Raw genomic sequence first — 26899 nt, 5'->3', positions numbered from 1 at the left:
TTTCAATGTTGCCTGAGGTGTCCAGACACGCCCAAGGTAGGCCTCATGGCAGTGAGCAGCCCAGGTGTTTAAAGGAGCATTTTCAAATGCTAAAGGGAAAGCAACCTGGATTTGCTATGAGCCAGAAGCCTCTGAGGTTCTCAGTCAATGTAGCAACTGCCTTCAAATCTGAAGGACTGGTAACAAAAAAAAAAAAGGGACCAGTTTGGTCTGCTGAACTCCCAAGGACAGACCAAAACCAGTGGATCAGCTGGGGGGACGATTTGGACTAAATGAATGCTATCTCTTTGTAAATAATAAAACTATCTAAAACTGGAGGGGCAAGATAGGGACGACCTGAATGCAGGCCTACCTTCCTCTTAATAGTGCTGCCTCTTGGCACAGGGCTTCACCCCCAGAAGGCCTTGTCAGGTGATAATCAATCGCCTATTGACAAGCTCTGAAGCTTCACAATGTTATTCTTGTTGCAATATTTTGTAAAGTCTTCAAGGACTTGGCTGGCAATTGAGTTAGTTGATTTATCTACAAGTATAGAATTATACATGTTGTAGGATGGTCTTTCTGTATGCTGTGAATATATGCTGTCATTGGTTAGTAGATAAAGATGCTTTGGCCTATGGCAAGGCCAGATAGAGCCAGGCTGGAGATACAGGAGAAGGGCAGAGTCTGGGAGACACTAGCCAGCCAGTCACCCAAGAAGAAAGATACCAACAGACCAGTAACACCATGGGCCACTTGGCAATGTGTAGATTAATAGAAATAGGTTAATTTAAATGTAAGGGCTAGCTAGTAATAAGCTTGAGCCATTGGCCAAGCATTTATAAGTAATATTAAGCCTCTGAGTGATTATTTGGAAGCTAGAAGGCAGGAGAGAAACCTCCAATTACACATACAAAAATGGGGTTATCTACAAGTATGGGATTTTTCTAGACAGTTTAAGCTATATGTATTTTTAGCATTATTTCTTTAAATGGACATTAAAACATGTGTCTCCAACAAGGGTCCAGATGGCCTTAATCCAGGTTTCCTTCTGCACTCCTGCCCTCAGGAGGCAGAGCCCACACCCCTGCCTGGCTTCTAGTGAGCACAGTGTGTGTGCCTGGCTTCTAGTGAGCACAGTGGGAGAAGGGATGCAGTCTTAGTTAAGTTCTATTTCTATGAAAAGACACCATGACCACAGCAGCTCTTATAAAGGAAGCATCTCATCTGAGAGGACTCGCTTACAGTTTCAGAGATTTACGCCATTATCATCATGACCGGGCACATGGCAGCATGCAGGCAGACGTGGTGCTGGAGGAGCGGCTGAGAGTCTGCATCTTTCAGCCAACAGGAAGTCAACTGAGACACTGGGTGGTATCCTGAGCCTAGGAAACCTCAAAGCCTGCTCCCACAGTGATGCACTTCTTCCGATAAGGCCAACCCCACGCCTCCTAATAGTGCCACTCCCTGTGAGAGTACAGGGGCCAATCACCTTCAAACCACTACAGATGGGGTGCCTCTTCCAAAACTGTCTACAAAAAAAAACCACTGCTTCCTGAGTGTTCTCCCTTTGCCCCGGCTCATTCATTACTGTATATTAATTGTGAAAGTTACAGGTTTTATCATGACATCTTTATGCATAAAAATGTAATTTTATCATACTCACCCTCAGCCTTCCTTTATGCCGGTCCTCTTAATTTCCTCAAATAGTGGCCTTATACTTTCACGTCTTCTTTTAGAATCTGAGTTACACATGCAAGTGAAAACATGCAACATAATGTTTCTCTGAGCCTGGCTTTCCCCTCTTAATGTGGAAACTGGACCCAGGCCCTCTCTTAGAAAATGTAGGATTACATTCTTTGCAATGGCTGAACAGGACTCTTGTTGTGTGACAAAACTTTCCCTGGGGATACAATGCCAAGCTCTGTTCACCACAGACAGGAGGCCCATGGGAAACCAAAGGATAGATGCCACCAGAGTCCAGCTTGGTGGGCCAATGAGTTTTAATGGGGTTGCTCACAGGAATATGGGTGAGGGGTTCCTTATGGAGTAGAAACAACTCAAGGACAGCTGTATCCCCAAAGCCTACTCCAGCATGTGTGACAGCTCACCAAAGCTGGGAGCCTGGAGCCACACTGACAGCCTGAAGGTAGACCAGTAGGTTGGAGAGTGTTATTTCCAGGAGGCTCAGTTGGCCTACACATTTTCCAGGCAAATGGGCCCATTTCTGTGTCTTCCAAGCAGCTGATCTAGTCTCAGGGCTTCTTTGCAGCTTGGCTTGTCTGAAAGTGACCCTCAGCCATCTTTATTGCTTACCCTGAGATGGAGAGGTCTAGTGAATCAGGTCAGTTTTGGAAACTTCCCATCGCTGTTTTGAGTTGTTTGCTCTCTTAATGATCTTCCTTAGGAAATGAAATGTTTCAGTCTTAGACTGGAGGCCTTACACAACACGTGTGCATGGTGACTTTCTTGACATCTGTGCATTGGTGCCTATCTTGTGACATGGGGACCCTTAGGAACCTCTGCAGAGGTTCCATGTCACCCCACAGTGTCATGTGCATGGGCTTGGAAGTGATCTCTCTGGTTGAGGCTAGTGAGGACTGTAGGTCTTGTGGATCACTTGATCACACCTTTTAAGAGACTTTGAGGCAATGCCACAAGGCATACCCATCCTGGGTGCCTGTGCCACAGGACTCCATGTCTCTAAATGTCTATTTAAACTGGCAGATTTGGGGTCGTTTGTTACAAAGCCCCAGATAACGTCTACTCCCTTCACGATGTGTGTGAAGTACCCACCCCCAAATGCTCAGTCTCAAGTCTCTATCTCTACCTGTCTAGTCCTGTCTAGCCTGCCTTGGATGCTCTGCTGCCCATCACTCTTAAAACTGCTTCTAGAATTGTAGCTCAGCTCCTCAGTACAACACCGCTGCACATAACGGATGCTCAGGAAACATCTATGCACAAGTTGACCACCGTTTTCTTTTGCCTTGTATGAAGAAACCTATCCCTTGAGAGATGTCTTGATGAGTCATTCACACTAAAGTCCAAAGAGATGTACCAAAGTGTTCAGAGCTAACCTTCCTATAAACAAGGCTCTAACCTGACAGACAAAGAGCATCTGCCCCTCACATCTGAGCCTGTTAGATACCGACTTACTCAATGCTTTTTTGCTTCTGCCATGGGAGCAGGCGCACACCTCGGTTCCCACAGAGGCAGAGCTGTGGTGCGCTGATAGTGAAGCAAAGACTCTGAGGCACCAAAAGTCTCAGGTTGACCTACGCAAGCATTTCCAAGGCTGGGTGCTGTACACATCCTCTGCTATGTGGTTGTCACATTTGCTGAGCAGCTGTGTAGGCCTATGATCCATCTAAGTGCCTTGGGGCTTAGTGCCTGTGGTCATCAGTTTCCTGTACAGCCCACACTTCTCCTATGATTCTCTGGTGTCAGCTCGTACAACAGCCCTGGTGGCTCATCATGAGAACGGTAGCAGCAGAAGTGGCCAGCCATAAGAACATAAACCCACGAGAACGTAATTCACAAACAAAGGAAGGATCCAGACTAGTAGAACAAGCTGGAGCAGAAAGGTTTCTTGTCTAGGATCAGTGGATGGGAGGGATCTACTCTGAACGCTGTACTCCTGAGCAGAGATCACAGGATAAAGTACAAAAACTGGGCAAACACGCAAGGGAAGTCAAGTTAGCTAAGCATTTCTCCCATGCCTGGTTCCACGCACCCTTCCCCACAGCCACAGGAGGTAGGCGCCACTTTCAAGATTACGGAACTCAGTAGCCGGGCGGTGCTGGCGCACGCCTTTAATCCCAGCACTCGGGAGGCAGAGGCAGGCGGATCTCTGTGAGTTCGAGACCAGCCTGGTCTACAAGAGCTAGTTCCAGGACAGGCTCCAAAGCTACAGAGAAACCCTGTCTCGAAAAACAAAAAACAAAAAACAAAAAACAAAAAAAAAAGATTACGGAACTCAGGGAGATGGCTGCATGCTGACCATTATCCCAGATGCCTCTGGAACAGTGATGACGTCATTCCGAAATGAAGGATTGTGGCACCCACTTGTAGGGTTGAGTCGTATATGACGTGTTGATAACCCTCAAAGGTTTCAACAGTTAAAACACAAAATAGAACCTAGTTTAACTTTATTACCTTCCCAGCATACACTCCTTAAAAATTAAGTATGGCATAAATAACATCGTAACAAAGTTATTTTAAATATTCATCATTTTTACAACCCTTTCAACTTCTTCATGCTTTCTAGCCAAGAGTCTTCTGATGGTCTCGTTCACACAGTAAATAATGCTAATCTATTACGTGTGCTCCCCTTAACACACAGTGTGCGAAAATGGACACAGCCAAAGCGGAGGAGAGAAAGGGGAATGTGGTTCATTAGTCCCTGCTAAATAATGAATATATTTGAAATAATATGATCATTAACTGCAAATTAGCATAACTGCTAGAAATGCAAATTTTTTCAAAAGTTGAACATTTCCTTCAGATAAACTCCTTGGCTAAAGTTCTGAATATTTAATTTTTCTGTTTTCACAAAACAAAGACAGACCAGCAATTCAACATAATGAGCTGTCTAGGTAAAAAAAAATAGTGTATAACACACGTAGCTGGTATCTTTTGTTTATTCTTCTAGACTCATACCACCCTCTCCTACCCTGCCCTGCTCCCCAGTTCCACTCTACGGGAACCCTCATTAAATAGGTTCCTTCCTCCTCAGGTCTCTAGCTGGGTCACTGGGGACACGAACCAGAAAAGTGAGAGAAAAGTGGTTTTACTCCCGGCTGCCTGGCTGCTGGGTCACGCTGGCCTTGGGAGAATCCTCCACCAATGACTGCAGTTCCTTCCCTGACCTCTTCTTGCTGGATAATGGAACCCGGTCCATCCCTGACTCTGTCGAGGCCAGGAATTAGCAGAGGTGCTAACATTGTTTTATCATGATTTTCCCTACAAGCCACGCTTTTGCAAATGGCCCCTTCACTCAGTCTGTCTCAACACAGTTTTTCACTGTGTTAGGGTTTTTTGTTTGTTTGTTTATTAGTTGCTTTTTTTTTCTTTCTTACAAATTTGACTGTGATAAATGATACCAGGAGAGTTGCTCAGAAATTGGCCTTCAAAACCTTCAAAGTAGAATCCTGAGCTGGGTTATCTCTCTCTCTCTCTCTCTCTCTCTCTCTCTCTCTCTCTCTCTGTGTGTGTGTGTGTGTATGTGTGTGTCTGTGTGTGTGTGTGTGTGTGTGTGTGTTCCAGATAACACCGTGAAGGAGTGGAGGAGAAGCTGCAGTAGAATGAGGATCTATGATGGGAGAGAACTGAGCAGAAGCTTGGGCAGGGTGGAGGTGCTGGTGTTTGTGTGGGACTTGAGAATGTGGCTCCGTCACTCAGCCAGGGAGTCACTGGTCTGCTCAATGGGTTGACTGACAGCTAAACTCACTGGCATCCAACAATTAGGTCGATGAGCCCCAATGCTGAAGGAAGGATCCTGACAGTCCAGAAGTTGAATTCCCTTATTAAACTCGTTACTGTTCCCTGCCCATCACTCCTAGCCGTGCCCTCGACAAGATGCGAACAATGCCTGGGAGAGGGTCTTTATCATCGCTCGCCACCATGGCATCTTTACCCTCACAGGTCACCGTGGTCCTGGCTGTGCACTAGAAGCCAGCACTTGAGCATGAGATGCTTGGACCCACAATTTGCAATGCTGAGGGCAGCAGTCTTCACTCACCAGTTTGTTGGCACAGTTGTATTCGCCTAATCCTTAAATGAAATGTTATACTATTAAAGAGAAGGAGATACTGGGATGGAATACTTCTCTGTGTGTGTGTGTGGGGGGGTGCATTTATGTGCCAGTACATACACACACAAGAGGTCAACAGCTAATGCCATTCCTCAGGTACTGTCCTCAGAGTCTCTACTGAGAGAGAGTTTCTCACTAGGTTGGAACTTGCTGATTAGGCTAGCCAGAGGTCCACCTGTCTCCACCTCTCCGCGCCATGATTTCAAGCACTTGCTTACCTTTTTCTGTGGACTTAGGGGGCCAAACTTAGATCACCATGCACGCATGGCAAGCTCTCTATCAACTGGTCTCTCTTACCAACTTACAATCAGATAGTTTTAAGGAAAATTTCCAGTAAAACCTACCCCAGCCCTTGGGAATTGTACCCGATAATGTGAACATCGAGGCAGGCATAGTCAGTAAATCAGGCACAAGGCACACAGAGCTGGTGGGAAAGCTTGGGTCAAAGGTCAGCACTCCTCACACATCCTTGGGGGCAACGTTCTTAACCTCGGAAATTCCTCTCTATCATCAACAAAGCAAGAGAAATATTTTCCGCCTCCCATAGGAAACAAGACGGGGCCTAGGAGGGAAGGGTGGCTCAGTGATCCCAGCAAGTTAATCCTGCTCCTGCAGCACCTGGAACCCAGAACGGCAGACTATGTTGCAGACCTGGGCGATTGGAGAGTTAATCTCCACAACAGCATTAACAGTTCCCAGCCCAGCCCAGCACCTTACTATGTGAGCTGAATGGATGGATGCCTGTGTTTGAGGAGGCTACGTGAGAATGGTCACTTTGTTGGCTTCTCTTTTCATCCACCTGAACTTAATCACCTCCTCACGGGTCGTCTTTACAGTCAGGGAAACACTGATGAGCCCTCTTTGGGGTGAGCCCTTTCCATCTTGGTGCGTTTGTGCTGCTGTGACGAAAATAACATCAATTGGTGGCTTAGAAACAGCAGGAATATTTCCTACAGTGACAGAGGCTGGGAAGTCCAAGATCAAAGAAATAGCCAAGGTGGTGTCTTGAGATGCTCACTCTGTCCTTCATAAGTGGTATCTCCCTCCTGGATCTTCACGGGGAAGAACAAAGCTTCCTTTAAGAAGACACTAATCTGTCTGGGGAAGGGTTCTGCCTTCAGGACTCATTCACCTGGAAATGACCCCTCCCAGTTCTGCACACACGTACTTCAAAATACATGTTTTGGGGGAGGGATGCATTGAGACCATAGCAAAGTCCTGTCCTGGAAGGAGTGTTATTAGAAATAAATTACATCGCAATTAAAATATGTAGGAATACAGAGTATGCCATAAATTTTGTTTCCCTTCCTCTTGTCCCTTTAGTATTTCAAATGCCGAATGCTTTGCAGGCTCCGAGATAAACATTTGTGATGTGCCGCTGGATGAAGCTCTCATTTTGAGAGCCCACACGCTAGTCATTCCTTTTATGAAACTCTTAAATATCAGATTACTGCCCGTGGGGTTGCAAAATATTTCTATGCCTTTTATGGTTAAAATGCTCCAAGAATTTGGACCTGATCCCACTTGTGAAAGTTACTGCAATAAATCCAAAATGAACAGACACGGAAAATAGCTCACATTCAGCAGTTAAAACTTTGAAGAGGCGAGATCCACAGTTAATTCTACCCCTTGTGTTTCTGCAAATCGTACGAGACAGTTTAAAGCATTTACCCCAAAGAGGCTCACCTAATCATCTCTAATGGGAGACATCAACTCATGTCACCCAAGGATTATTCTTAAAAATGCACATATTGTCTGACTTTACTTGGAATAAACAAAAAGCTTAAATTAGATTATTGCTTAGACATAGAGCCATTAAACTAATATGAGGCCAGACATTTGGAATTAAGTCCATTTAAGAGAGTCACCTTGCATTAAATCATGGCTACAATATTTGCATTGTGTTTAAGCTTTATGCCCAGGCCATAAAAACCCAGTAAAAAAAAAAATTATGGTAGGTGCACACAGTAGGTACGCAGGGCTCTTATACAAATTCCCAAAACCAGAGCCTTCAAAGGAATCTATTTTATATACAACAGTCAACACGAATACACGCTGAACCATTAAAGACAAAACACCCGAAGGTTTCAGAGGTCAGTAAAACCTCTAGTTTTTACTTGTGCCCTGCCTTTCCCCTTTCAAATGGAAGCAAAACGTCCAGGAGTTCTCATCTCAAGGGCAGGTCAGTGACACCCCTCCTTCACGGCTTTACCCTGGGACTCCAGCACCTACACCAGGGCCTGGCGTGTAACAACCTGAGGGGGGGGGCATTTTATTTATAGATTTCTGTGTGCTCAGCAGCTTTGCAAAAACCCGCATTTTTTTCAGATGAAAGGAAATATTTACACAATGAAAGCTCTCCTTATCATTCAAAAATGAGGCCGTAAGTTCAGCAGGGGTGGGCAAGCATGCCTCACAGTCTGTGAGACTTGATGAGTGCCCCATGGATTAGAGTCAGGCTTCTGCACCCCAAATACAGGCAGAGAGGTTTAAGGACATTGTTTTCTTATTTGCCAAAAACCAGAAGAAATTCGCCCGGTGGCTGTTCTTCCACTGAGCTCCTTGTGGGTGGTTGTGGCAAACTTTGTTCGATGCTACAAACATCTAATTCTAATACAGTGTTATTACTGGAGAGCTGAGATGCTGAGTCTGTGTGTGTGTGCAAGTTCACATTCGTGTGCATGTATATTTACATGCCTGTGTGTACATCTGTGTGTGTATACATGCCATCTGTGAATGCTGGTGTGCATCCACATTTATTTGTGTTTGAGTATGTCTCTGTGTGTCTGTCTGCATTCCTGTTTGTCTGTGTGCATGCATCTGTATGCTGTATGTGGGTGCATGATCATGTCTGTCTGTGTGTGTATCTGTGTGTCTATGTCAGAATGGGAAGTCAAACAGGGCAGGAAACTGGAGGCAGGAGCTGATACAGAGGCCATGGAAGGGTGCTGCTTACTGACTTGCTCCACATGGCTTGCTCAACCCAGGCCCACCAGTCCCATGGTGGTACTGCCCACAGTGGGTTAGGCCCTCCCCCGTCAATTGCCAATTAAGAAAATCCCCTACAGGTTGCATACAACCCAATCTTATGGTGGTAATTTCTTAATTGAGGTTACCTCCACTCAGATGGCTCTAGCTTGTGTCAAGTTGACTAAAAAATAGCCAACGCAGGGAGTGGAATGTGACAGGTTTGAATGTAATTGGTCCCATAATTTCACAGGGAGTGACAGGAGTAAGATGTATGGCCTTGTTGGAGGAAGTTATGTAACTATGGGGGCGGGCTTTGAAGTTTCCTATGCTCAGAATACTCCCCAGTGTCTCAGTCAACTTCCTGTTCCCTGCAAGATATAAGAATCTCAGCTACTACTCCAGTATCACATCTGTCTGCATGCCACCATGCTTCCTGTCATAATGATAATGGACTGAACCTCTGAAACTGTAAGCGAGCCACCCCAATTAAATAGAGTTGCCAGGGTCATGGTGTCTTTTTGCAGCAAAAGAAACCCTAACTAAGACTTGCCAAAACAGCCAGGATCAAGGTGACGAAGTGGCAGGAAAAGGCTGCTTGTGCAGGAACAAGACTGGCATGGGAGAAGTGATCTGCTCCAGGTACTGGCTGGCCTGGGCTGTGACTAGTGGCTTGCCCATCCTGGAAAGAATATCTATACAGCAGAATGGAATCTTTGGCAGGAGCCAGGCCACAAGGCAGTTAAAGTTCAGAAACCAGAGGAAAGCAGGCTAGTCAGCATGACCCTGAAGTGCAGCTTTGAGAGTCAGGGGGTCAGCGGTCAGCATCTCACCTCAGGAAGTCTGAAACACCCAACCCAAGTCAGCTCAGTCCATGACTGAACGGAAGCAATCTACCCCCATTCCCGCCTGTCTGAGGGAGATAACAAGTCACTGAGCCATAGACAACATCAGCTGAAGAAATGTCTGTGTCTGGGATCAAGAAGAGAAAAAGAGGAGGGAGGAGAAAAATTTTCTGAAGAGAAAGTGGCCAATTTACATGCGAGTTTACAAGAACCATTAACTCACAATTCCAAGGAAGCCAACCAACTCCAAGCTCAAGACGCTTAAAAGAAACCAAGCCACAAGACCTAATGCTAAACACTGCCAATAAAGAGAAACCTTAAAAGTCCAGAGAATAAGGTCATGCTGTGCCTATCTGGAGGACCGAAGATGGGGATGAGAACAGGGAAATGAACTGTCAGCCCAGAACTGGGTTTACGTGAAATGCAGGTGAAATACTTTACAGGGAGACCAACGCTTAGAACTTCACCACGGACAGGCTCCCGTTGTAGGAAATGTTCAGGGCTTTTCCCGAGGCAGGGGAAAGTGGACCGTGATAGATGTCTACAGCTACGTGAAGACAGGGAAGCAATTTTTAACTAATAAGACAAGGCATTGCAGAAAGTAGAAATGAAAGCAGTGAGTTGTTGGATTTGTGTCATACAGAAACTGAAAGGTAAGAGAGCATTAGTACATTCGCCAACAGGAAAGAGATAAGAAGAAAATGCGGTTGCAAGTGGCTTTTAACAAACCGGTAGGCTATCATTTAAAGCAGGCTGGATTAAGTCGAGGGTATACAGTGTGCCCACCTAAATAATTACCCAAAACTTAGAGACAAGAAGCAAACAGAAAAGGGATGGCGAAGTGTAATTATTCTCAATCCTAAAGAAGGCAGGAAAAGAGACAGTAGGGGTCCAGGAGCAAATAGATGCAATTGGTGACATCGTGCATTGAAACCCAACTTAATTGTCACATTCAGTGTACCAACCCGTATAACAGCACCAAGCAGGTGATCCAAGTATACCAAGCTTTCATGACAGGCTCTCCAAATACAAAGACACAGACACACTAAACGTGAAACAGATAGGGAAGTGAATACAGAGTATCTCAGGCTCTTCCACTGCTGTTGTGATGAATTGCTCTGAAAAAACCCATTTATTGAGGAAGGGAAGGTTTCTTCTGACTTAGAATCCAAGGGTACAGTCTAGCATGGTGGGGAAGTCAAGGCAACAGTCAGTCACATCCCAGGCAGGAAGAGGAGCACAGGAGGAAGCTTTCCACTGTTCAACTCCTCCTCCCATTTGCGTAATTCAGGACACCAGCCAGGGACTGACTCCACCCACAATGGGTGGGTCTTCTCACCTTAATTAACATAACCAAGATAGTCTCTCACAGACATTCCCAGAGGCTAACTTTAATTTAAATCATTTTACATAGGTTTGCCCAGAGGCCAAGCTCCAGGTGATTCTCGATTCTGTGAAGTTGACATTGAACACTGACTGAATCAGCCATTTAACAGTAATGAAAACAAAGTAGTAATGATTTTATAACCAGCTGACGTCAGGCCTAGGAAATTATCAGAGAGAAAGTTATTCTATAGTGACAAAGAGGCCAATTCCTCAAGATCACATAACAATCGTGTGCATTCATGTGCTTAACAGACACTCAAATTACAAAGTAAAGCTCAACAGAGCTGTTAAGAAGTGGATAAATCCATCAGAATAGATTTCAGCACCTCCTCTCAATAACAGACTTAAGAAGAGAGAAATTCCAAATATGAAAATAATTTGACTAATGCTAAGAAATAATTCTATATAATTGACCTTCATTAGACAATAACACAGAAAACACATTCAAGTACACAAGCAAAAGATAATGAGAAAAGGGGCTCACATCCTAGACACAGATCCTGAATTAATATCAAATAATTAACATATACAAAGTGCATTTTTAATCCCAACTGCGTTGTTAAAAGTCAGTAAGAGTAGTCTCACATGTGTACAAACCACAGTTCCCAATAACATGTAAGTACAAGAAAAAAAATAAAAGAAACTTAAAATATGTGAAAACAGAAACCAAACTTGTGAGAGAAAGCCGAATCAGGCCGTGGAGGTCAGTTTTGGGTATGGGTGGGGTGACCTGTAGGCTGACCATGCCCCAGTGGGTGGCCCCATGCCCATGGCTTTTAGCCTGCACTGATTACATTCCGTGGGTTATGGAAAGAAAGAGAAGAAGGGATGAAAGGGTGGAGGGGACAGGAAAATGAGAGCTCAGTAGGAAAATCCAGGGGCCTGGGAGGAGTTGGAAATATGGTTAGAAATAAGTGAATACAGTCAAAATACGTTGTATACATGTCTGAAATTCTTAAAGAATAAATACAAGTACTATATTTTTAAAAATCCTAACTCTATGGCCTCAGCTTTCAAGTTGAAATTCTAGTAAACAGGAGAAGATTAAGTACAACCAAGCAAAGAAATAATGAAAAAAAAAAAGCAGAGATCAATTTTCAAATAATAAGAGGCTTTCTAAAAACTCATTAAAATTGGTATCTCTATTATGGCTAAGCAGGAAACAAATGATAGAAGGAAAAGGCAAGGCCAATAACATCCAAAGTAAGAGGCTGGCAACAGCTGAACTTCTCCAGATGTGGCGAGTCTAATAAGCGGGACTGGGAAGGAACATGGCCAGGTCTGAGATTTTACCTCCTTTCTTGACTTGGGGTGCCACTGACTCATAGACTCTGGCAAAAAACAAACAAACAAAAAACCCACCAAGATTCCTGACGTAACGCTGACATTTAAAACTGGAAAATGTCAGGAGCTGGAGCCGTGGCTTGGTGGTTAACAGCATTGGCTGCTCTTGCCGAAAACCCAGGCTCATCTCTCAGCACCCACATGGCTGCTCACAAGCGTCTGTAACTTCAGTTTCAGGAGACCCGGTGCCCCCCCCCCCCCCGTTGCTTCCTCAGGCACCTGCATATATGTGGCGCACACACATACATCCAGAGAGATACTAATTTACATAAAATATACTCGTATCTATCAGAATAAATAAATACTATTTTTAAAAACTGAAATATAGCAGATTGAACTTGAAGAGGGGGAATGAATAAAAAAGAGCAGAAACTAATTAAATAAAATTATGCAGTAATAACAGTAGTAAGCTGTGGGATGGCTCTTCAGCAAAACTAATAACACTGAAAAGCTCCTAGTAAGGTTTAAAGACTCCAGTGTCGGCAACAAATCCCAGTGTCTATGGATGAGTGGACACGCAAAGGTGAATATAACCACTGGTTTTCATAGTAGGTAAAAGTAATGAAAATTTGGAAAGTTTTAAAAGCTATATATCAAAGAAACTGAACTAAAACTTTGCTTACAAAGAAACCTCTCAAGTCCATATTATAACATTAATAATTAGGAAAGAAATGAAATCAATTTTGGATTACCTTCAGGGTATGTAGAAGCGATCACAATGACTACTGGCCAAGCCTGACCAGGACAATGTAAGAAAGAAAGACTCTCTAAGCTCTCCTATGAACATGCATTAAAAAAAAAAATCAGAAACCCCAGAGTGTAGGACATGACAGTATCTGTGCCCACAGTAAGCATCTTTCTGGACTACAAAGGGGAACAGTCAAGGTAGCTAGCTGTACACACTAATAACAACGAGGGACTGCGTCATTTTTCTCAGGAGATGCAAAGCAGTTGTCCCGCGAATCTCCCACCCAGATATTATAAAATCTGTTAGCGACCCAGGAATGGGGCAGGGGAGAATGCCTTACTATATAGCTAGACTTTAAAGGTCGCTACAAACCCCACATCAAGCCTTATCAGCAACGGTCCACTTCTGAAGCCTAGCCTCCTGAGAGTAGAGAGGGGCTGCCTTCTCTACAGAAGCTGTTCTGTTTTCTATGTGCCGGCGACTCCACCCAGCTCGGAGGAACAGACGGAGTGAGCCAGGGAGTAGAAAGCAGAAACGTGGGATCAGAAGGGCCTGTCACATGTGATTTCACTGTATGTGTGGAATGGAAAAGAGTTCGCAGAAAAGTCATGAAACCTGTAAACTAGTCACATAATCGATCACATGGAAAAGATACGGAATCACTTTTTTTTTTCTTTTTTTCTTTTTGGTTTTTCGAGACAGGGTTTCTCTGCAGCTTTTTTAGAGCCTGTCCTGGAACTAGCTCTTGTAGACCAGGCTGGCCTCGAACTCACAGAGATCCGCCTGCCTCTGCCTCCCGAGTGCTGGGATAAAAGGCGTGCGCCACCACCGCCCGGTCGGAATCACTTTTTATATGCCAGGCAGAAGCAACTAGAAAGTAGAACAGTAAAACGGTATTAGAATAGCATACAAAGCCTAAAACGTCGAGCTGTGAATATCTGAGTCATATATACATGCAGACTACAGAATATGGAGAGCAAAATCGAGTCTGCACTTGGAACTCGGATTTTTAAGCGTGCGATGAAATGGAAGGAGGGCCTGGGAGGCGGATCTGTGCTTCAGCATAAGTGCTGCTCCTGCAGAGGACCCATGCCCAGGTCCCAGCACCCACCTTTGTCCTGTACCTCCAGCTCCAGGGACTCAGTGTCTTCTGCTGACTTCCCTGGGCAGCTGTACTCATGTGACACAGTCCCCACCCCCACATGCACATCATTAAAATAGAAATAAATACTCAAAGATAAGAAAATAAAATAATTTAAGAAAGGCAAAAAATGGATAAAGCAATGTTGAAGATTTAAACTAGAGGCTTTATATCACTATTCCAGGAGTGAGAAATTTATAGTGATTTCAGAACATTGATTAATTCATCCTGGCATAAATATAGGCATAGTGCTGGAAGGAAATAAAAGGGAAAAAAAACCCACACTTACATAGTCATTTACTATATGACATTATATTGTAGAGAGAAAGGAGTCATTATTCTCAATATTAGTTTCAATTATTTTAAATAAATGATTAAGAGTCTAGGGAATAGTTCACAAGGAAAATAATGAATTTGGACCTTTAGCTCACAATATAAGGAAATATTCTTTCCATCTCAATTATAAATCTCAACATTATGATAAAATACTTAGGCTTCTAGAAGATGGTATCGTAGCCTTCAGCAGGTAATACACACACACACATACACACACACTGTCATGGGGCATTCGGTTTGTCTCTATTTTGGAAGGGGGCGGGGCTTATGGCTTTCAACCATAAGTTATGTGTGTACATCCCATCTCCTCTATTTTAAATAACCTCAACTTCAGGTAAGCAACCTAAAAAGCTCCAGTTATAGACTCAGAGGGATTCATTTAGGGCTGACAGATGACAGCCCTGGATACAGGATGTTTACTAAAACCCAAACTTTCTAATAGGTCAAAACACGGTTTCTCCCAAGGTTGTTTAACTCACTGGTATCTCCTTTATACTCAACCATATTTTTTAGCTATAGATACACAAAATAATTCTAAGTATTTTCCAGGCACATATTGGAGCCGAAAAAGCCAAACTTAATAAGGAAAATAGCACAACGCAGCCACTTACTGAGCTCTTAACTATGGTCAGACTCAGTTAGAGCATTTACCTGCCTGTGAGGTTTGGAAGGAAAAGAAAATAACCAAAGAATCAAAGCCAAAGACAACAAAAGAGCAAGAAAAAAATTGTCCCGTAGACTCTCAACAGCTCCAAGACAGGACATTTTGATGTGTGCCAGCTCTGTGGGGAGGAAACCCAGGCTCCAGGAACACACACAGGTAGGTCTTCAGAAGACAGGGGCGTCTTCCCTCTGAATTAAAACCTACCCCTTCCACATCACTCCACATCATGGAGTCCATCGTTGAAAAACACATCAATTTTATGCCTATTAGAAATCTGCAGGATTCAATTTACTTTCATTTTCATAATGTTAAAATCTTTAAACATCCATTCCGGGAAAGAAAGCCAAATGGTAACTTGGCTTAAAAATAAAATGCTTTTATATAGAGGCAATTGTATAGTATTCTTAGAGAAAACGAATCAAATTTCTGACGCTTTCACGTAGCACTACACCTGTGGCGTGTTCTCTGCCGTAACTGATGGCTATTGAAACAGTCAAAAGGGGTGGGGGTAGAGGACATTATGTGGAACTTGGCATGAGAGAACTCTGTAGACTTGTTTGGAAAGAAAAATAAAGTCAAATATTTAGGGGATTAACAGCCTAACTTAAGTCCCTGAAACAAAGCTAAAAGGTTAGGAAAGGGATGAATCCATGCGCATGCGCCACAGCACAGTACGATTTTGTTAGAGTTGGGAGTGGACGAGGCCTTTCCAGGACAGCATTTAGACAGGTTACCCCAGAACTTTCCAGTTCAGCTTGGAGAAGGTGGAAATCAATGACTTCATAAAGCAAAGAGCTGGGGGCCAGAAGGGAGCACCGACCTTTCCACCCAGCGACAGGGGAGCAACTGAGCGTGCTCATCACGTCTGTTGCGGAGAAACTGGAAACTCCAGTCTGAGGACACATCAGGCCGAGCAAGCTAGCAGTGCTCATCAGCATGGTTCAGGCTGAGCACAAAAACAGTCCAAAGCCCTTTTTCATACTTGCCTGTGAGGATAGAGATGATACTAAAGGGAACTCTACTGAGATTTGTTTTCAATATTTTGTTTTGTTTGGGGGTGGGTGGGGTTGAGACAGGGTTTCTCTGTGTAGCCCTGGCTGTCCTGGAACTCACTCTGTAGACCAGGCTGGCTTGGAACTCAGAGATCCGCCTGCCTGTGGCTCCCGAGTGTTGGGATCAAAGGCGTGCACCAATACCGCCCCGCTAATGTTTTGAATGATCTCTTTTGTTGTTGTCGTTCATTTTTGAGGTTGCATTTTAATTACATTTCTCCCTTCCCTTTCCTCTCCGCGAGCCCTCCCACATACACCATGCCACCCCACTTCAAATTCATGGCCTCTTTTTCCTAAGATTTAACGTCGGAAAGTTCTTCCCAAAGCGTGGCTGGAATGAAATCTCCCCGCCTGTTTCCCATGGAATCAGCCTGAGTTTCCCTAAAGAGAGTATTGTTTTTGACATGAAGCAAAGGTTAGAATCTGGGTGTGCTTGCGTCCACAACATGATGATTTGTGTATGTGTTTTAATTTCCGAGATTAGGGTCAAAAGGCAGGCTATGGCAACAGGCATTTACAGCAGCCAGTCAAGCTGCCCACTTCAGTACAAAAATAAAAATAAGTAGTTCACTGGGAAAATGTTTGCACAGCTACATTTAAAGTAAGTTACGAATTATTTGTGAGAAGTAAGCAGTTTTCCATGAAGAAATTATTTTTTAAACAGAATTAGTGTTCAGGAGCTGGGGGAAAGACTCGGCAATTGAGAACCTTTACCGCTCCTGGAGCAGACTAGAGTTCTATTCTCGGCACCCAGATCTGGTCGCTCACAAACACCTCTAGCTACACAGCTCCAGGGGATCCGATGCCCTCTTCTGGCCTCTGCAGGCAACTGCACTCAAGTGCAAATGGCCCCACTTGAACACACACCCGTATGTGTAATTAAACATATTTTTTAAGAAAGAAACAGAGATCTGAGCGTCTCTCTCTCTCTCTCTCCTCCCTCCCTCCCTCCCTCCCTCCCTCCCTCCCTCCCTCCCTCCCTCCCTCCCCCCCCCCCTCTCTCTCTCTCTCTCTCTCTCTCTCTCTCTCTCTCTCTCTCTCTCTCTCTCTCTCTCTGTGTGTGTGTGTGTGTGTGTGTGTGTGTGTGTGATTTTTATAAATGAGGCATATGGTGATTACAGGGTCAAGACAACTCATCAGAGAGTTACTCCTGTCCTCAAAGGAGAAAAGTCACTAGAAAGAGTTCAGACAACCAAGTTTAAGATTAAGCATTTACCAAATAACTGTGAAAAATATCAGGACTCCTTCTCCACATCTAACAACTAGGAACTTTGTCACACACAACCAAGTTTGACTAAACTTCTGGGACATGTTTGTCTCGGACACGTATTCACTTCTGCCCACACCTCTTAGGTACTTAGAAATTGATTTCCAATTCATAAGAAAAAGCTGAGCACAACAGGCAGACAAAAGGCTCAGGGATGAATTTTCATTTCATGAAAGTGTTTCAAAAACAGTTTTAGAAAAAGTCACCAGGTTAAAGAAACCCACTTTAGGAGCACTCACGAATGGAGGAGAATTGCTCCAGTACATAGTTTGAAAAAGCAATACCATGACTCTGATTTTCTGTATAATAAACCAAACACCAGATTTCATCGTTGTTTTCCCGCATCTCAGAATGATGATGTAAGACAGTGATTGTCATCTCCTTGAGACAGTCATGATAGAAGGGTGTGTTTACAAAATGACTATGTTTGATTACCAACCTTAACTGAGGAAGGTAAAGCCAATGATGTAATTCCAAAGAATTGGTATCAGACACCAAGCTGTTTAGACCATGTTCAGGGAGGGAGCTGAGAACCAGGCTTAAACTCTCTAGATGTGAATACGACATGGGGTCATGTAGGCGGAGGCGCCCAAAATAACCACACACAAACTGTACAAATTACAACACTGTTTTGGCCAATAGCTTAAGCATATTTCTAGCTAGTTCTTACATTTTACATTAACCCATTTCTATTATTCTGTGCTTCACCATGAGGCTTGTGGTTTACCAGCAAGGTTCCAGAGCATCTGTCTCCTTTGGCAGCTACTGAGCATCTCTTTGACTCTACCTACTCTCTCTCTCTCTACATCTCTGTTCAGATTCTCCATCTGACTTTACTCTGTTAGACCATTAGCCGAAGCAGCTTCTTTATTAACCAATGTCTATAAAACATATTCACAGCTTACAGAAGGGAATCTCACATCACCTCTCCCTTTCTGTCTAAATAAAAAGGAAGGTTTTAACTTTAACAGAGTAAAATTATATATAACAAAACACTAATCAAGCAAGAATTATAGTTACAATATTCAGTTCATTTACATTTGGCAAATTAAGGAAAATACTCTATCATTCTTATCTTTGTGAGACTAAAGTTTTGTATCTAAACTATCTTTTATAATTATAACTATCTTTCTTCATCTCCACCAAAGACTCCAGAAGGATATAATATTACCTAAGTAAACAGGAAGTACGTTGTAAGCAACTTCCAAAACTCTAGAATTGACAGAGACATCTCGCTACCTGGACAGTCACCCAGAGTTCTTCTGTTATATTCTGGCATCCATTTTTCAGCCTACAGGCCTATAGTATCCAACAAACTTTTCCATGAAGCGGGATATTTGAATATCTGTTCTCCCTTGTAATAGCAAAGCCCATCCGTTGCTTTCTTTTTGTCCTACAGAATGTCTGGTAGACTCTTTCATGAAGCAAAACTTCCGAAGGATGGTCTCACTTTTAGGCAAGTTCAGCAGTCGTTTCTCTGTGGGTCCTGTGTGTCCAGTTCATACAGCATAGCATCAAGCAGTTCAGGAAGATCTCTTTCTTACTGAAATGGCCAAGAAACTCCATAAGGAGCCTCTTACATGCCCCTTTTTCTCTTGAAAATTGGTGCTGCCAGGAGCAGATGAGTCCCATTGTCATGAAAAGTCCCAAGTTCTTTAAATATTTTAAATGCCATATTCTATAGTGTTTGAAAAGTTTGAAGAACAACTATCCGTCTGAACTATATCTCTGTACATCTAGAAAACCTAACGTGACTACAAGCTTAACTATTATAGATGACTATCTATTAACCTATATTTCTTAATTATACATTACATTTTTAAATGAGCTATACAAAAACAACACCTGAAGAGCAGCAATATACATATAACAAAACTGACATTAAATTTGTATCAGTAGACCACAATCCATACCAATGCAAAGTATTCATCTTTATAGCAGGGCCGCAAGGGACACAACAGAAAATCCAAGCAGTGCCTTTCCTGGATGAACTGGAGAACGTTTTTAGCTCCTCCCACTCCTGGTGACAAGACTGACAGGCAGTTGGGTGTGGCTTCTCTAAAGAGCGCTTGCTGTTTGGGGCCTGGTCTTTCCATTGAGAGCAGTCACACTTCAAGAACACAGTAACTTAGATAGGCAAGCCTTTCTTCTACCACTTTCTCAAAACCTTTCGAAACTCCAAAAGTTAGAGGCTAAAGAATTAGTTCTATTTCATGGCATGGCCCTGTGTTTCTTCATATAGAATTTAGGAGGTCACTTCATTAAAAACTAAGTAGTGGTTTTTAAATTAGATGTGATAGCAGAACCAAAGCTTGGAAGAAGGAAATAAGGAAGGAAATAAAAGATAAAAGTAAGGTGGAGATAAGAAGAGAGAAAGTAACAAAGGAAGAGGAGGGAGAGGTGGAGAGAGGGGGAGAGAAAGGGAAGAAGAAGGGAGGGGAAGAATGAATAGACACAGTCGAAATTGATGAAGATTTATTCTAAAGGAAGATTTTAACCTATATGTGTTTTGAATACCCAAATAAATTAAGGGGAATATCTATGACATAGAAATAAAATGTAGTGGAAAGAGAAATGATGTCACCAAAAGGGCTAGGCAGTGACATTAAAAGGTTTCAAAATATCTGAGATGATAAAGAATTTAAAGCAGCAGTACGGGAAAATCAACCTGTGATGTGCAGAACAAGTTCCAGAAAACCACACAATGAATGAGAAGGAAAAGACAGACAAAGGTCCCAGGTTTTTGATGGAGATATAGCACGCAGAAGTCCCAAACACTGGGAAGAAAGGATTGGCAACAAGCCATCCAAACATTGAAATACTATTTCCAAAGTGCCTGAAGACAACCTTTATGGAACAAAGGGAATGATCATTCTGGAAATGAGCAAAGAATGACAAACTGCAGGACATAGTCTAGCCTAGTAAAGATACTGGGCTTCAGTGGCAAAGCACCCATCATAAAAGGATCCACAACCCAAAAGAAGAGGGTAGAAATAGGAAGAGAAAAGGAGGAAGTGGAAGGGAAAAGGAGGAAGTGAGGAGGGAGTGTGCAGGGGGGAATCTAATGGGTTAAGAATTTTAAATAGCATCTTTAAATGCAATACATTTGTAGGAAAATATCAAGCAAATTCTAAAAGCGATTTGTCTCTAAGATGTCACAGTCAAGTTGGTATCCAGCTGTTCAGAAAACAGGAAGTAACTTCAGGATTTGAAGAAGTCTATTTCTCTGAATATTGATGGCAAATCCTCTTGCTGACAAAATTCAACCAATATTCCATGTCGCCAGCTTGGTTTCCCATAATCAGATGTCAAGATGGAGTTCAGAATCAATAACTGTGGAGGGAAGGGGAAAGAAAGTGGATTGGACAGAGAAAGATTCTGGCATGTAGTGATGATGAACTACAAATTCAAATCTGTCCGTGGAGCATCTTTGGAGCAATGGTTAGCCATCAGAGTGAGCATGTGGGGCTCAAATGGTCACTCAAATCCCCATCACACAAGCCCCAAGTAAGCTGATGGAGAAGGCTCACTGATAGCAACTGGTGGGGCCATTTTGTCCACTCTGCTAGTGAATGGTCTCTGATGGCCTTTACGTGGGATACACACACACACACACACACACACACACACACAACCTTTGTATTTATCTACCGGCCTCCAGGAAAGACATTATTTTAAATAGTAGTAGGAGATCTTCAAATGTTATATTTTGGGTTCATAAAATGGTTGCCAATACCTTCCTATATTATACACAGTACATAAAAATACCATCTGTCAACATTGATTACAATTAGGAATGAAAATATGGGTGCAGAGTCAACACAATAGAAGCAGCTTGAAAGTCTTTGAATTCTCTGGGGCCACTCAGGAGCCAAAGAGTGGGTCTAAACAAACACGGCTAGAGAACAGCAATCTATGTATAGAGAATGGCACTTACATAAATAACAAAGCATGATCTTTGACTCATTGCCTTCAATTAGATGATAGGCTTCCTCAAGGTAGGGCTATTTATTATTTATTTGACACTTCTGCAGATCTAAACAAAGGAAAATGCTCATTAAACATTTATTGAGGCAAACCGATTGCATTCACGAAACCGATGGAAATATCATCATTTTAATATCTATGTGAACGCAATTGGAATTTATAAACACTTTAAAATTTCAAAGCTCTTTAGTTGCAATGAAGAAGAGTCATAAATTTTCTGCTACATAAATCTCAAGAATAAATTTTACAATAGTGAGATTTTTAGTGATGCTCTCAGAATACTGGAGAAAGCTATTTAAGTTGTTTCAGGTTAATAATCTCATACCTCAGAAAGTTCTAGAGCTGAAAGAATGTACAGCCCAAACCCTTGCACAGAGCATCTCTCCAGTCAAAATAATGATAACAATTAGATATGTGTGTTTCATCCATAACTCTCTTCAAATAGCAGTGGTTGTTTTTAAAATGAGTTTGTTCCATGCAACTAAAATACAAGCAAAATTGGAATTTCTTTTTGCCCATTAACATTCTATCCTTGTTGTCTGTCTTCTACAATGTTCCTCTTTGTTAAGCAAGAACATTTTCTGATTTTTTTCAGATGATCAGAATGACTCAATTAAAAAAAAAACTCTAAAATAATTTTGAGTGCCTACCCAGTGATATTTGAAAGTATCCACAGGGATGAAATAATTCACCATCTGAATTCTGAATGCTGATGCAGGAACACTTCTCCCTGCTTCACATTCGTCTCTCCATATAAACTATTTAAGTCACAGTGTAATTATGGAACACATTAATAGCAGGCCAGCAGAGTGTTTTGTCAATGTCTGTATGCATCATTTACATTGGTATCTGTTACAGACTCACTTCTAAATTGTATTGCTAGAGCCTTAAAATCACCAACATCAGTGTTTTTAGATTTTATAGTCCAAGGACTAAACACTGTTGTGAAACTCCCTTGCTTTCAAGACCATTTTGGGTGTCTCTAAAAATCAGGGGGAGTTACCTTTCTGATTCTTTGAAAGTCTTTCCTATGGCGAATTAAGTCTTTCCTTAATTCCTTTATGCACTAGAAATCTTTTTGACTATTACTGTCTTTTCTATTTTTCTTGTTTGCTTTATACAATGTTAGTTCTTACCTGTGTTTATGTGCTTGTCTTTAATACTTGGCATGTCAATTGTCAGATGTTTGGCAATAAAAGTCTTTCTCCTGAATATGAACATGTGGACAGTAGCACAGTTGTCCTGTCAGAGCTACAAAGCGGTGTCATGTGTCACCAGGCAATGGCAGATCTCTGGAGAAATAGGAATCAGCATCTTAAGGAAGCCCATTTGCAATTCCCTTGTCAACTCACAAAAGCAAATAGTATCTCCATATTCATATCATAGTTTTAAAGAAAAAACAAGTTTTGAGCCCTAGAGATTAAGTGGGGGAGGGATCAATGCTAGGTTCCTTTTTTGTTTTTACACATTTAAACCTATGATGACACCAATTTATAACAAAAGACCCAAAGAAATGTGCTTTAGAAAGTGGGTTTTCCCCGAAGACTTGACCAGATTGTGCTTCATCTTCATAGCTAGCAGGAGCCCAGAGCAATGCTGCTTACCCAGTCCTGCCCAGTTCCCAGCCATCCAAACCAGCAGCAGCTATCCTGAGACTCACAAGGCCAGAGTCTGGGCTTCTCAGTGATGTGTCCTTCCTCTCTTCTTCACTTCCTTCCTTTCTTTCCTTCCTTCCATCCTTTATCACAACAAGAAACTAAGACTTAACCACAGTAACACAAGAGCACCTAGCTCTTGACCTCTAAATGCCAGAAGCAAGCAGCCAACATCGCCTCTTCCCCAACTGATAAAAATGCACAACACGAAGAACCCTGCACTTTGAGACTTGAGCCCAAAGGTACACAGCAAGGAAGCTACCACTAGCCTGCAGTTTGTCCTCAGGGGTTGTTCAGGAACACCATATATTATTTTGATTAATTTAAAACTACACAGAAAGAAAAAAGTAAAACAAATATAAAATGCTGACCCAATATGAGATTTTTTTAAACCCCAAGATCAACATCATTGGGACATGGGGTAGTTCCCATCAACCACTGAGGCAGGGGATAGTGGGGCCTGGCTACAAAGGCCTAATGATATCATTTCCTTCCCCTGAAGAGGAAGCCAAGGTACAAGCCAGGAATAGGAATTTCCTGACTTCTTCATCTTACCCTGCAGTGTCAAAGAGATTCTTAAGACTTGCCTAATCCCTTATTTGATGTTCTGATTTTTCTTATCTTAAGAGAAAACCAATAACTGGCCCTCAAAAATACTGAATGTTTTAGGTAAGTCAAACTTAGAAATTAAATGTCTTTGCACAGAAACATTCTAATTAGAATGCTCAAGAATGGAACATTTGGCATCATTTTGACATTTTTTTCTGAAATAATAATCTGTTTCTTTGGGGAGAAAAAAGGAGGAAGGAAGATCAGAGGACTGTGTGTTCTTATAGCACAAATACCTGCACAGGGCTCTTCGATCAAGCAATGGTCACAGTCATTAAAGTATGGAACCAACCCAGGTGCTCAGTAGAGGAGACAAAGTGAATTGTCTATGCACAATGGAATTTCATTCACCCATAAGGGAAAATGAAATTACCATTTTGCAGAAAGGTAGACGGTGTTGAGATGCGCTTAGCAGTGTCACATTGAGGGAGTTAAGCCAAATTCAGAAAGACAAATATGTTTTCTCTTATGGGTCCTAGATTTTACATTGATACATAAATCATATATGTACATATGATATAACAAGACACGTGAAACTGTCTAGGGCAACCTTCCTAATACTGTGACCCTTTTATACAGCTCCTCAAACTGTGGGGACCCCAGCCACAAAATTATTTTTGTTGCTGCTTCAAAATGAATTTTTGCTACTGTTATGAATTGTAAGGTGAATATTTATGTTTTCTGATGGTCTTAGGCCGCCCCTGTGAAAGAATCATTTGACATTCCCAAAGGGGTCACAATTCACAGGTTAAGAACCACTGGTCTGGGGGAATGAAGGAGACAAGGGCTGTGGTCAAACTCTATCATATCCTTGTATGAAATGTACTTATGAAGGACATTACTCTATATAATGAATATTTCCAAGTTTAAAAATAAGGAAAACACAGGAGAGAAAAGTTATTGATGGCTTTGCTAGCAGTGAACCCTGAATGCTACAACACTGATCTACCAGGCGAGATGCGTCCACTTGCGCAATAGTGGCATGGAGGTTAGTGGGTCACCAACCACTTTGGGATTGTCTTTGAGGCCTGCTTGACAGAAGGGAATTCATACTTGGTCCTTTAAACATGGACTAAACTCAAGGTTTAGAAGGTCACAGGCCCAGGAAGGAGGGGATTGCTATTTCTGTCTCTCTGTGTGGAATATTCCTTTATACTGTGTAAATATATGTCACTATGATTGGTTTAGTAAAAAAGCTCACTGGCCAATAACTGAACAGGATAAAGTTAGGCAGGAGAGCCAAACTGAGAATGATGTGAAGAAGAAGGGTGGGGTCAGAGAAGGTGCCAGCAGATGCAGGGAGAAACTAGATGGGCATACCATACTGAGAAAAAGTACCAGTCATGTGGTAGAGCATAAATAAGAAATATGGATTAATTTAAATATAACTGTTAACTAGTAACAAGCCTGAGCTATTGGCTGAGCATTTGTAATTAATATTAAGTCTTCTTGTCAGTTATTTGGGAACTGGTGGGTGGGAAAAAAAAATCTGCCTGCATGTCTATTAAATGGATGTCGTCAAACTACCTTCTAGGTATTTATGCTTATATTCATAGAACAGTGTAGCTCTCAGGCTTAGTGCTACTCTCTACACACGCACACACGCACACACATGCGCGCGCACACACACACACACACACCAATAATAATAATGATAAAATTTTAAAAGAAGAAAGGCTAAAAAAGAGGAAAAAGGTAAACCAAAATAAAATCTCATCAATAAAACACTTTTATGTGCAAACAATATTTTGATATGTTATAAAATCTAGTGGAAGCTGTCTCAGAAGTTGGGTTCATTTGACCTCCTGATATGAAAGCATTTGATAGCAATGAATCTATTAAGATTTTGAAGCAATAAAATGTCTCATAGTATAAAGGTTCCAGTGAACTAGATTCTGGATGGCAGGACTGAAGACATGAGGGAGTGGTAGATCACTTGCCATTTGTCAGTAATTAAAATGGGCTTAATCCCCATCATTGCATAATAATAAAATATTATAAGTTATAAAATAGAATGAGCCTCTAAAATAAACAAAGAAAACTGGTTAAGTATGGCTGCATTGTCAAAGTATCAGACTGTATAACAGTTGCCAAATTTACATGACAAAATGTTTAAATGCTATCATGTGTAAGCACATATCCAAGTCTTTTTGTATTTTTAAATCTACCCTCTGAATTATTTATTGACATAAAGGTCTGTCAGTGGAAGCTAAAAGTAAAAGATATTTAAATTTAGACAGTGTGTCTAGATTCCCTGGGAAGGCAATGAACTAGCATTTTAATTACTAACAAATTTAATTACTCAAACCAGGTGTGAACCATCACAAGTATACCTCTATTTAAGCAAGTGTTTTCATCTGTATGATATTTTAATTAAAAAATAGTTATTGTGGTGTGTCTGTGTGCGCGCGCGCGTGCGCATGCCAGAGGACAGTTTTGGATCAGTTCTGTCTTTTCTGTATTTTGGGGTTGAATTCAGGCCGTAGATGGCAAGTGCTTTTACTCACGGAGACATTTCTCCAGGCTCATTTGTATGAAATCTTGATATCATCAGTTTCTAATTTGGAATGCAGGCTCAGAAAGCTGTCAGATTTATACTGCGCTTACATTATTTTGTTTCAACTACAAATTCCTAGACTATCAAAGCTACCAGCATGTTTCCCACCACAGAGGTTCTCAAAATACCCAAGCCCTCCCCCATTTCCCTTCTATTGTTAGGATTAGCCCACATGACATTTTTGAGCAAAAAAACTATAATGAGATGAATAGCTTTCTTACTGGAAATATGTATGTTATATAAACAGTTATTGGAACCATATAATCTATATCGATATCCACCAGGCCTGTTACTTTTCAAATTTAATGAAACTGTCCATTCAGTGCAGCTGGCTTGGTCTTGCAAGGCTCTGTTAGTCTTCAGAATAATAAGACCAGGCTCACAAAGATGCATGGCAACAGCCAAGATCATAATTACTTTTATATTGATTTAAATCTAGTAAAATATTAACATTTTTATCTCTTGGAGAATGGTTTGAAAACATACTACTGAACTGTGAGTTGGGAAAAGGGACTCTTTTTTTTTTAATTCTACATTCGGCCAAATATTCACCATAAACACTGCGGCAGACGATGTTTCCAGACACTTTATGACAATAGAGAGTGCCACT

At 42.0% G+C, this 26899-nt stretch overlaps 1 protein-coding gene and 1 long non-coding RNA gene across 4 annotated transcripts in view; one reads left to right on the top strand and one right to left on the bottom strand.

Annotated features, from left to right (window-relative positions):
- Cabcoco1 (ciliary associated calcium binding coiled-coil 1) overlaps positions 1–26899 on the top strand; it is a 99366-nt gene that overhangs the window by 38298 nt on the left and 34169 nt on the right. The window lies entirely within an intron of this gene.
- The window catches only part of LOC119822726, a 37049-nt gene continuing 29363 nt past the window's right edge, over positions 19214–26899 (bottom strand). For all 3 annotated transcript variants that reach the window (XR_005286835.1, XR_005286834.1, XR_005286836.1), the window contains 3 exons: positions 22605–22760; positions 21419–21517; positions 19214–20814 (listed from right to left, as the gene is read on the bottom strand). This is a non-coding gene — a long non-coding RNA (uncharacterized LOC119822726). The remainder of the gene's footprint in view (positions 20815–21418; positions 21518–22604; positions 22761–26899) is intronic.

The sequence above is a fragment of the Arvicola amphibius genome, chromosome 9, assembly GCF_903992535.2.
Source record: "Arvicola amphibius chromosome 9, mArvAmp1.2, whole genome shotgun sequence".
NCBI lineage: Eukaryota > Metazoa > Chordata > Mammalia > Rodentia > Cricetidae > Arvicola > Arvicola amphibius.
This window is presented reverse-complemented; position numbering and strand designations above follow the sequence as displayed.